At 40.1% G+C, this 12,475-nt stretch overlaps 1 pseudogene; it reads right to left on the bottom strand.

The window, feature by feature from the left end:
• The window catches only part of LOC122746648, a 62,946-nt pseudogene extending 51,343 nt beyond the window's left edge, over positions 1–11,603 (bottom strand).
• Positions 11,604–12,475: the final 872 nt, after the last annotated feature.

Genomic DNA, 12,475 nt, shown 5'->3' with positions numbered 1-12,475 from the left:
GGGTTTATTTTATATCCTGCAACTTTGCTAAAGTTGTTAATTATTTCAAGTAGCTTTTTATTTGATTCTTTAGGATTCTCTAAGTATACCAGGGAATAGATTTCTTGAAGTACTTGCCATGTATCTATGTTTTGATCTTCCCCATCCCCATGTTGTCACTTTCAACCTTTGTCATAAATTGATCCTCTACAGAGAGAGCTAATGTGATGAGTCCAAATTGTATTCAGTTATTTCGCAAAGAAGTTGAATTAATTCTTTAATGCTGATGATTTTTTGTGTAACTGATAAAATAGTGAATTCTTCTGATCCCAAAGCCTATATTTCCCAGAAGTGTAATAACTTCTTCCAAATCAGACTACTTTAACTCATTTGATTTTCATCAATGTTGGAAATAGGTCACATTGTTCATTGAATATTCATATTTATTATAACCATTCTACAATTAGAGAGTAGTATAAAATGAAAATAAGTTTTAAGTCACATTACAACTTTTCTACATTCTGCTTAACTATGAAATTTGAATTTTGGTGATTTCTAAAATCCAGTCTTTGGGCCACATATACACTTGCAAAGTGAAGACAGTAATTTTTGAAGCCACCAAGATTCCTTCCCTCAATTGTCCCTTGATTGTATTCACTTTCTTAATGCTAGTACATAATGTGAAATATAAATTTTGTGAATGGATTACTCATTTTGCTAGAGATCACTTAGTTTAGGGGTCATCTACCTTTCAAAAGAGATACCTTTATCACTTAAAATAATATTCTTGTAATGTGACTTTTTGAAGAACTATTAAATATATATGTGTGTGTTTACCCACACATGTATACATTGAATTAGAATATGCCAAGTATGTAATTAGTATCTTTGTTCAGTTAATTGTTCAGTTATTTTATCTCTTTTCTGTTTTATGAACCAATGTTATTGCTTGTCTCAGAAGGGAAGTATTTACAGGGCAGGGGGAAAGGATCTCCCTACCAATTTGTTTGATATAGAGACCAGGTCCCAGGTCATCCATCAGCAAGTATTTACTGAAAGGTTATTTGGCACAAAGCATGGTTCTCAGCATGTAGGATAACATACATTTATTAAGCACTTAACTATGTGCCAGGTGTTGTACTAACTACTGAGGATACAAATAGGAACAAAAAGAAAGACCAGTTCCTACTCTCAAGGAGTTTACATTCTATTGGAACATGACAATACATATTAGGGAGCTAAAAGAGAGGGAGGGAGGTGGGGATATAGTCTGGAAAGTCAAAAGCATAACCAGGAAGGTAATAAAAGTTGGCCAGCCTGTACCACGCTCCAAAATGGAAACCTTGGGAGGAACTCACCAATGGGAAAAGAAGGATGGTATGATAGATGAATGTTCCAGGATGAGGAGGTCACAGGTACTGAGGGAGCTTCCAGAGTGAGATTGCATCAGAAACATGGGGCTAAGGTCCAGGAAGTCAAGAGAATGACCTCAGAAGACATTCTCTGGCCCTTAAGGAGCTTGGTCCCTGTAGTCCATTTGTGTAGGCAAATTTACACATATGAAATAAACTAAAGGAAATTACAAAATAATTTACTGAAAGATAACTATAATTATATATATATATATATATATATATATATATATATATATATATATATATATATATATATATATATATATACACACACACATACATACAGAGACAGAGAGAGAGAAAGAGAAAAAGAGAGAGCACATAGGTGCTACCATTCTTATGGGAAAGCTTCCTGCCTAACTCATCAGTTCTTTGGAGTGACTGGAAAGTGGAGAAATAAATCCCATTGATGTGGATCTGTTTATGGTATCAGATTGCTAGTGTAGCAATATCCATTACAGCTGTAACTGTGCTATGCATCTGCCTTCTTCCTCTGTATCAGCATCATAGGGAATAGAGGATGTATTCCCAAGTGTTTGAATCATTTGGGATTTGCAGCTTCCTTAGTTGAGCACTCCCAACCAGCATATTCCAGTGTGAAGCAATCAATGGTAGCAGTCAAGTCAGATTCAATACAACACTGCTTCTCTGAATCATGACAAGGCAGAACTTAAAGGCTTCTGTTCCTGAGAGGGAGTCCCTTGGTGGTGGTGGAGGGGCACAGGCACCACTGAGCAATTCTAAGTGGGACAAATGGTACAAGAATTATTAAAATGAAGTGAGATTAACCAGAGAAGCAACATGGGAGAGTGGAAAGAATGAAAAAGCTAGAGTTAGAAGTCATGGGTTCAGGTCCAGCTCCAACACTTCTTAATGGAGTATTCTTCAGAAACTTGCAAGATTTCTATGAACTTCAGTTTCTTTAACTATGAAATGGATCTTTAATGACACTTCACAACTTCTTAACTCTTAGACTGCAAAGTTTAATACAAATGTCACCTATGACCAAGAAACCAAAGCTCTGGGCTCATGTAGACATGGTCCAATGTTAGGGACCATGGAATTATTCTCCATTTAGTTCATTTTGTCCCCAATTAGACTTTACTCTGAGGAAACCTCCATGAATAAGTCTTGCCCAGGTCTCCATAAATGTGATCAGTAGGGTCTTGGTGTTTTCATTCAAGCACCCAAAAAACCAAGTTCATTTGTTGGGTTCATAACAGTCTTTATATAAAACAACCAAAAATTCAAAGGAGCCCACAAAAAATGCAGAAAACTCATAAGGGATCCAAAGTAGTTCAGGAATAATAAAAACAAGGGGCAGCTAGGTGGCTCAGTGGATAAAGCACTGGCCCTAGATTTAGGAGGACCTCAGTTCAAATCCAGCCTCAGACTTTTGACACTTACTAGCTGTGTGACACTGGGCAAGTCACTTGACCCTCATTGCCCCACAAAAATAAATAAATTAAAAAAAAAACAATTCTTTTCCCTCTCTGGTGATTCTTCTGTTCTGTTCTCTGAAATTCTCCCAAATCAGTGCCATTCCATGATCTGGACTTTTTTAGGTGGAAATTATACTTGAGTTTGCCATTAGGGTAAGTCACTGACATTTCAGTGAGTCTTCTTTACCACACATCCATATGTTATCCCCAAATGCATAGAGCCACCCTCTGGATTGGACTCTACTCAGAAATTAAACAAATATGAAGTTGCTGGGCAAATGACACCCCAACATTCCATTGAGTCCCTCATGTCCTAGAGAGACCCATACCACACAGACATCCAGTCTTATGGCAGGTGCTACTTTGAGGGTTTGGATGGCCCCAAAAAGGAAATGGGGGCTGTTAGAAAAGAAAACCCCTTTCCCATTGGATCTACATTAACTCAAAAGAGACAAGGTCCATATGTTTCACCTCTCTAAGTCATGAAGTCAGGCCGTTGATATGACATCTTCCAACACTGAGAGACATAGGTGGCCCTACTCTCTCTCTCCAAAAGGCAGTGGCTCAGGAAACTCCCCTTCTCCAGAAAGGCTAGATATCTGACCTCTCAAACTTGATTTTTTGTGGGAAGCAACAACCAAGACTGTACCTCCTTTTTAGGATAAAAAGATAGACTTCTGAGTCATAGATATAGGCAATATTCCAAGGCTGTTAATGAAAAACAACCAAAGTGGTAACCCACAGGAACTCTCAACCAGGACCCCTTTTCTCTGACTGCATGAGTGACATTAATTCTATCTCTGATTTCTGTTTATGCCATAGCCAAAGTAGCCATGGTTAGGGAAAGTGGTGTGCCCCCTGCAGCACTAAATGTCAAAGAGAACAAGCTGAAAGGGGTCACATCCTTGGTGAAAGCTCTCTTTTATTGATGGGCACAAATGAATGTCCACTTTCACAAGATGTCATATTAAGAGGGTGGGTCAGGGCAGCTAGGTGGCGCAGTGGATAGAGCACCAGCCCTGGAGTCAGGAGTACCTGAGTTCAAATCCTGCCTCAGACACTTAACAATTACTAGCTGTGTGACCCTGGGCAAGTCACTTAACCCTAATGGCCTCACTTAAAACAAAAAGAGGGTGGATCAGGCAACTCACCCTGGGGGCAACCCCAACTTATAAAATCTATACTCCAGGTGGTACCAAGAGGCATGTCTATACTCTCCAAAGAAATGTGTAACCAAAGTCTCAAATAAAGGTTAACCTTCTTGAAAGCTCCCTGAGATAATCAAGGAACTCTTTTGATTATTCCCCTAAATGACTATGCTTATGGAATTCTTTCTAGAGTAAATAAATGCTAAGCTGGCTGGTGAAGTATCCTAAGATTCTTTTTTTTTTTTCAGAAGGCAAAGGGAAAACATAGAACCATATGTAGCTGAATGCTTAAGAATTCTCTTTTGATGAAGACTGTCATAGTAGCAAGCACAATGGATTTAAAATCAGAAGACCTGGGTTCAGATCCCACTTGCTATCTGTGTGACCTTAGACAAGTGACGATTTCTCTGGTTCTCAGGTTTATTTTTTATCTTTAAAAAGGTGATGGGGCAGAGGGGAGGACTGTAAGGACCTTTTCAACTCTAAATCTATGATCTCTTTCCCAACATTTGACTTCAGAAGCTTTTGATGACCCCTGGGAATGGTAGGCATTTGATAGCTTAGTGTATTTATACCCCAGAAGGCAGTTTGCAAAGTTTTCAGGAGAGAGCCTGGATCTTCCAAGTACTAAAAACCTCTGGTTCCTTTTTTCCCTTAAGAGCAGCGTGTATCCATCTGTGTTGGAGATGGAACTATGCACAGTTTCTACTAAACCCACCCTGAGAGTTGGTCACTGACCCAGGGAAATGCCAAGTCCCTCCTATTACTGAGATTCCATTAACAGCAACTTCCTCTGGGAATGGTGAGACTCCTCAGTTGAAGGGTAAATAAAGAGTAATTGCTAACAATTATTTTTAAAGCTCTTCCCTTTCACAGGGAGGGGAATGGTGCCAGGTCCTACTAACATAGGATGTGGTTGGTCCCAGAAAACATTATTTTCTTTAAACTAGGTATAAAAAGGGTGCTGCAAACCCCCTTATTTGCCTTTTTTAACTTAACACTCGGGTTAAGCAGGAGGCTGGAGGCGAACATGTTATTACTAGATTATGCTTTTATTTTCCCTTGACGGGCCTGATGCTGCTTGCTTGCACATATTGGGGGTATTTAGTAACTGAACCCTAGGCCTTAGTTATTTGTTTATTTACCAATTTCCCTGGCTTTAGCAAAAGAGTGGAACAGCTGTGAGTTCCCCAGCCCAAGTGCAGAACTGAATGCTTCCAAGCCTTCCTTTCCCAGCCTTCAGCCCAGAACAGAATGGTGTACACTGACACAGTCAATCTGAAGAAACCTTGTTCAGACAAGAGCAGGGCACTCAGATAAGAAAGGATCTGTACAACAAGCACAATTTGAAGATGTGATGGGCCAGCCAGGGATGGGCAAACGGGAAGGTGTGAGGAACTTGCAATCTAACAGCAGGAAATGAAGGACCAAGATAAAAGGGAGAATGAACCAACTGCAAAGGTGTTATTTACAGAGCCACTCACAAGTCACCTGGGAACTCAACTCCAGTTCCACTTAAGCACACTCCTCCTTTCTCAGGTGTTCTCTTTTCCCATGTTGAGGCAACAGAAAACTCAGGAATAGGTCACTCAGATATAGAATCTGACTTTTCTCAGGAACATCGTCCTCTGGGAGCTTCTCAACACTTCTTAAACCTAGAGTATAACAAGCAACTTTAGCAGCTAGGTGACTATGCAGCCTGGGGCATACAAATATCCTCTCCTTCATACCAGAAACCTCAGACTCTATCAAGAGGAAAGGACTGGGGCAGCTAGGTGGCACAAAGGATAGAGCACTGGCCCTAGAGTCAGGAGGACCTGAGTTCAAATCCGGCCTCAGACACTTGACACTTACTAGCTGTGTGACCCTGGGCAAGTCACTTTGCCTCACAAAAAAGAGGAAAGGACCAAGAAAAATGTTATAAGAGATGTGAGGACAAAGAGATCACTTTGATCTGGAATGGATAGAGACAGGATTTATAGAAGGCATCCAGGAGGAGCTGGTACCTGCCCCATCACATTGAAGAGAGAAAGGAGGCTTCAGCAGATAACATTATGGAGAGTCCAATCTATGTATAGGCAATGATATGAGCAAAGAAACAAATGTGGCATAGACCAGATTCAAGAGACAGAGAATAATACAGTTTGGCTAAAACAGAGTGTAAAAAGAGGAGCATTATGTGATAAAGCCAGAAAATAGTTTGAAGTAAGGAGCAAATAACTGGAAAAAATGAGTGTGCTTTGCCGTACAAGTGGGGAAATGCTGAATAAATTGTGGTATATAAGTATGATGGAATCTGGCCTCAGACATTTGACACTTACTAGCTATGTGACCCTGGGCAAGTCACTTAATCCTCATTGTCTGGCCAAAAACAAAAAAACAAACAAAAAGATATATGAATGCTGATCAATGCAGTGACCAAGTGAAACTTCAGAAGGCTAATGGTAGAGTATACCTACCTCCTACTGGGAGCAAGATGGTGACTATTAAAGCAAAATGCAGCATATGCTGTCAGACATGGCCAGTAGGCTGATTCATTTGACTTCATTCTATTTCTTTGTTCAGATCAGATTCTATAGGAAGGATGAGTAGAATGAACAGGAAGAAGCGAAGGAAGGAAGGAAGGAAGGAAGGAAGGAAGGAAGGAAGGAAGGAAGGAAGGAAGGAAGGAAGGAAGGAAGGAAGGAAGGAAGGAAGGAAGGAAGGAAGAAGAGGAAAGGGGAAAGGAGATGAAGGGAAGGGAAGGGAAGGGAAGGGAAGGGAAGGGAAGGGAAGGGAAGGGAAGGGAAGGGAAGGGAAGGGAAGGGAAGGGAAGGGAAGGGAAGGGAAGGGAAGGGAAGGGAAGGGAAGGGAAGGGAAGGGAAGGGAAGGGAAGGGAAGGGAAGGGAAGGGAAGGGAAGGGAAGGGAAGGGAAGGGAAGGGAAGGGAAGGGAAGGGAAGGGAAGGGAAGGGAAGGGAAGGGAAGGGAGAGAAAGAAGTTAGTGAGGGAGAGAGAGAAGGATGAGTTAAAGAGCCAGATTGAGGACAGTGATTGCTATGAAAGTAGAGAAGAGTGAACAGATGTCAGAGATGCTGCAGAGGCAGAATTCTCGGGGCTGGCAACTGATAGGCTGTACATTGAGGTATTAGGAAGAGTCAAAGATTACTCTGAGTTTACAAGCTTGGATGGTTTGGAGGACAATAATGACATCAACAGAATTAGAGAATTTCCAGCAGAAGTTGAGAATATGTTTAGAGGAAATTTAGGCTTGGACATGTGAGTCTGAGGAGTGGCAGAAGATCCAGATATGGTTTTCCAGTAGATAGAATTATAGAACTGAAGCTCTGAGAAGAGGTTAGAGATTAGAATATAGATTGAGAATTATAGATTGAGAAGGGATAATGGAAACCATGGGAAAAATAATGTCATCACAGGAGACTATGGAGGTATATATGGAATTGATAATTCCCTCTTTGGTTAATCAGAGGAAGGATCAAAAGAAGATAATCTAAAACAAGTAACTTGAATAACAACTAAAACAATAACATTAATATGCAATTATCATAATAGTATCAAGTACCTTTGCATAGTGTTTAATAATTTATGAAGTGCTTCACTTATTGGACTGAGTCTTCACAACAACCTTGTGAAGTCACTAAAGTAAGTATTACAATCTCCATTTTACGGATAAGGAAACCAAGACCCAAAGAGGTCAGATAATTTGTCCAAATTTAAGAGAGAAACCCAGGTCTTTTGCCTCCTAGACCAGTGATTTTTTTCCACTAAACCATCCTTGAGGTCCATGCTAAGACAACAGCAAGTAGATGAGACCAACTATAATTAGATCCTTTTGACACAAGGTCAGCTTGCCTTGTAACAAATTCTGTTCTTCACCATATATAATTAAGACAAGTTTGCTATCAACTTAACACTTGTGAATTTATTAGATGAAGTGTCATTGTTTCATTTATCTTATCTGAACCTCAGTTTTTTCATCTGTAAAATGGAGTTATTTCCACTACTTACATTACAAGGGAAAGGAAAGGGCAATGCCATGTGGAATAAAGTGCTTAGCTTTTATTGTTTGTTTTGTTTTGCTTTGTTTTGAGGGGCCATCCCAGTGGTAGAATGGAGAAAAAGCTGGCCTTGTAGGAATACTTGGGTTCAAATCTTGCCTGAGATACATACTGATTGTGTGACCCTGAACTTAATCTTTTAATGTCCCAAGGCAATTCCTATGTCTATAAATGGCAAAACAATTAGCAATTTCCATTGGTAGAGGGAATTTATCCAACAGAACTACCTGACACAAATGAAGCCATAGGATCAGATAACAAAAATGATTGAAAGTAAGGGGCACAGGGGTGGAGGAAAGACATTAAATGCACAGAGCTCCTGATACAATTACCACCAAAACAGCAATAAAAGAACCCCTGGAGCAGAAAAACACACAAAAATATGGGCTGAGATTATTCTCCAACTATAGATAGATTACAGGGGCTTGTGCTGGGCTAGGAGTAAAGTTCAACCCCGCAATTGTGCCCACAGAGACCCCATCCATACTGCCAGAGAAATTTGCCCCAGAGCTTCTGAATCAGCTTCAACACCAGCATCTTCTAGAACTGAGTGTGAGGTTGGGTGAGAGGGCTGAATGGCTGGCTGGGGCGGGGTGGGGGGAGGGGGAGTGCAGGGGTATCTCTAGGGAGGAATTCAGCTGTCCCACCCCAGTGGTGTACCAGGAAGAAATCCTGAGCAGTAGGAGGCCCTGGTGGGGGAGGTGTGCAAGCTCATTGGAAGCTAAGAACCACAGCACACAAAGTTCTGCTGGCTGGTTAATTAGTAAGTTGGCTTGAGGTTATCTTCGGACTAGAGAACAGGCCAGGCAAGAGTAAAACCTGTCCTCCCTCAAACCAAAACACCTGGTACCCTCCAAAGCTGGGAACAGTAGTGGAACCGAAAAGCAGGGCCCCCCAGTGGAGAGTTTAAAGTCAAGTAAAAGATGAGCAAGCAAAGAAAGTTCAGAATTATAGAAAGCTTCTTCAGTGACAAGGAAGCTCAAGAGGCACCATCAGATAAGGAAATCAATCACAGGGCCCCTACATCCAAAGCTTCCAAGAAAAATATGAACTGGTCTCAGGCCACGGAAGCTCTCAAATGGGACTTTGAAGAGAAAGTAGGAGAGATAGAAGGAAGATGTAGAGAGATGGAGGAAAGAATGGAAAGAGAAATGAGAGTGATGCAGCAGAGTCATGAGAAAAAAGTCAACAGCTTGAAAAGCCAAATGGAAAAGGAGATAAAAAAAACTGTCTGATGAAAATAATTGCCTAAGAATTAGGATTGAACTAATGGAAGCTAGTGACCTTATGAGAAACCAAGACACAGTAAAGCAAATACAACTGAATGAAAAAAAAATAGAGGGCAATGGGAAATATCCCCTTGGAAAAACAGCTGACCTGGAAAATAAATCCAGGAGAGATAATTTGAAAATAATTGGACTACCTGAAAACCATGACCAAAACAAGAACTTAGACACCATCCTCCAAGAGATTGTGAGGGGAAATTGCCCTGATATTCTAGAAGCAGAAGCTAAAATAGAAATTGAAAGAATCCGCTGATCACCTCCTGAAAGAGATCCCAAAAGGAAAATCTCCAGGAATATTATAGCGAAATTCCAGAGCTCCCAGGTCAAGGAGAAAATATTGCAAGCAGCTAGAAAGAAGGAATTCAAGTACTGTGGATCTCCAATAAGGATAAAGCAAGATCTAGTAGCTTCTACATTATAGGACCAGAGGGCATGGAATATGATATTCCAGAGGGCAAAGGAACTGGGACTACAGCCAAAACTCAAGTACCTGGCACAACTGTGTATAATCTTTCAGAGAAAAAATGGGACTTCAATGATAAAGAGGACTTTCAGGCATTTGTGATGAAAAGACCTAAACTAAATAGAAAACTTGACTTTCAAATACAAGATCCTGGAGAATCATAAAAAGGTAAAGAGGGAAAAGAAATCATGAGAGGCATTAAAAAGTTAAACTGTTTACAGTCATAAATGAGAAAATAATACTTCCAACTCATAAGAACTTTTTCAGTAAGGAATACACAGAGGACACGGGTCTGAACTAAATATGAACGAATGGTATTTGTAAGGCATTTATTTTTTGTATCAAACTAAGGTACTATCCCTGCCCCACATAAAAGCTATGGTACACAATAATCCCATTGAAAACCACTTAGGTTACCATCAATATCTCCCCTCTATGACCATCAGCAGTTCAAGATTTGTACACCCTTGTCCATTAGAAAGGAAGAAACCAAGCATTTATTAAGTTCATACCATGTGCCAAGAACTTTTTTAATTGATTTTACAAAATATTATCCCATTTGATTATCACAACAACCCTGGGAGATAATTATCCCTATTTTATAGTTAAGGAAACTGAGACAAACAGAGGTTAAGTGACTTGCCTGTGGTCATGTAGCTAGGAAGTATCTGAGACTAGATTTGAACTCAAATCTTACTGACTCCAGTCCCAGAACTCTATCTAGTGCATAACTTAACTGATTCTTTAGGTCATTGTTAAAATTAATGTCTTTGATGGAATACCCCCCCACCCCCAACCCAAGTAGTGAGAGATACATATGACTGTGGCAGATCAATCAAACAGAGTTAAAAGTTTTCTATCTCATTGTTCCAATTCTAAAAAATAATCATTCCCCTACTGGATCAGAGCCCCCAAAGAATGTTTGTATGACATATTGATAATAAATCATTCATATGGCACTTTCAAGTATACAAAGCACTTTCTTTCCAGTAATCTTATGATGCCTGCAACACAAGTATTTTTATTCCCATTTTACAGATGTACAAACTAAGGCTTAGTGATACAGACTGATCTACTCATAGTCACAAAGCTAGAGCTAACACATAGGTCTCATGACCCAATTCAAATCCAGCATTCTTTGGATCCAACCGCACTGCCTCTCTCTTGGTGCAAATCAGAATCACAAACACTGTTTGACATCTACTTTATAGGCAACTTCAGGAATTCCTAATCCTGAGGGAACTGCCTTTATGTAACACTTGTTTTCCTTCTTCTCCTTTCTCCCTCTCCATGTTTCTCCCTCTCTCTTCCATTAACTCTAAGAATGTATTATACCCACTTCATTCACTGCCCCCTGCCAGCCCATGGAGCACGAGACTGGGAATCAAATTCAACACACTAGGCAGATGGATTTTAATCACCTGAAACAGATGGCACAGGAAGTGTCAAGGAGGTACAATTTATAATTTTTCTTCAATTTTTAAAAGTTTAAAAACAACCAAGAAATCAAAATTGATTGACAAATGTTAGTGTCATATTCCGACTATTCTATTTTGATTTTTCTATTTTTGGATTGGTCTTTTATGGGTCTATACATAATTTTAACTTAATCTAAAGCTATTCCCATTCTTTCTTCTCTCCATCCATTTCCCTCCTTAAATTAAATAACATTTCATGGGTGAAACAAATGCAGATCTCCAAAGAAGCAAAGCAGGCATGTTTGACTCCTTGGATGTTCCAGAATGGAATCTGGCCCAGTAAATACATTGGAGCCCCACTCACCTGAGCTCGGCACTATCGCAGGTATCTGCCATAAATCATCCTTTGCCCCATGCTCACAGCCTAGTGAAGATTAATGACAGTAGACATGAAAGCTGCCAACTTGGAAGGGTTTCTGTGGAGGTGCAGGGAAGGCTATGCGAGCGGAATGTGTGATAAAGTGCTAGGCTGGAAAGCAGCCGAGGTCTTTCTCCATAATGCAAAGACATTAAGGCCTGGCTGATTGGGATGACAGACAGGTATTTGACTGAAGATACTGGCGGCTATAGAAAGGAGAAAAAAAGCTGAAGGGGGATGTCAAAATGTGATAGCAGCTTGTCACATGCCATCAGTAGTGATGATCACCAGGACCATTTGCTTGTATGGAGGGAAGAAAAGACAATATTTTATCTGACTACAAGGAATTGGCTACCCTTGAATTGTAGATTGGTTGGCATGGTTGGCCTGATTGTCACCTACCCTGATGGAAGAGCAGAGTTAGACACTGGTAACTACCCTCATCAGAGAAGACTGGTTGTCTCAACTGCTTATTTTCACTGTAGCTGAAGGGAAAGTTAATGGGGAAAAAATGAGTTAATGAAAATCCTAATAGATTAGTTGAATAGTTTATATAGCGGGATGAGAGCGATTTTGATAATAATTTTATATAATTCAAAAGAGCTTCTACTGGGCAATTACTCTCTTTTAGAGATCTTGTCCATTCAAGTCAAGTCAGGAGATATTTATTTTGCCTTCTATGTCACAAGGAACAGAGGGTAACTCAAAAATGGTCCCTGCCCTCAGGGACCTCACATAATAGTGGGGAATAAAACAACATACAAACAACTATGAATATACAAGATATATACCAAGTAAAGTAGAGATAATTTTAGAGGGAAGACACTAACATTAAGGAAAGGTTTCTTGC

This window comes from Dromiciops gliroides, chromosome 1 (genome assembly GCF_019393635.1).
Source record: "Dromiciops gliroides isolate mDroGli1 chromosome 1, mDroGli1.pri, whole genome shotgun sequence".
Lineage (NCBI taxonomy): Eukaryota > Metazoa > Chordata > Mammalia > Microbiotheria > Microbiotheriidae > Dromiciops > Dromiciops gliroides.
Note: the sequence above shows the minus strand (reverse complement) of the source record. Positions and strands in the feature narration are given on the sequence as shown.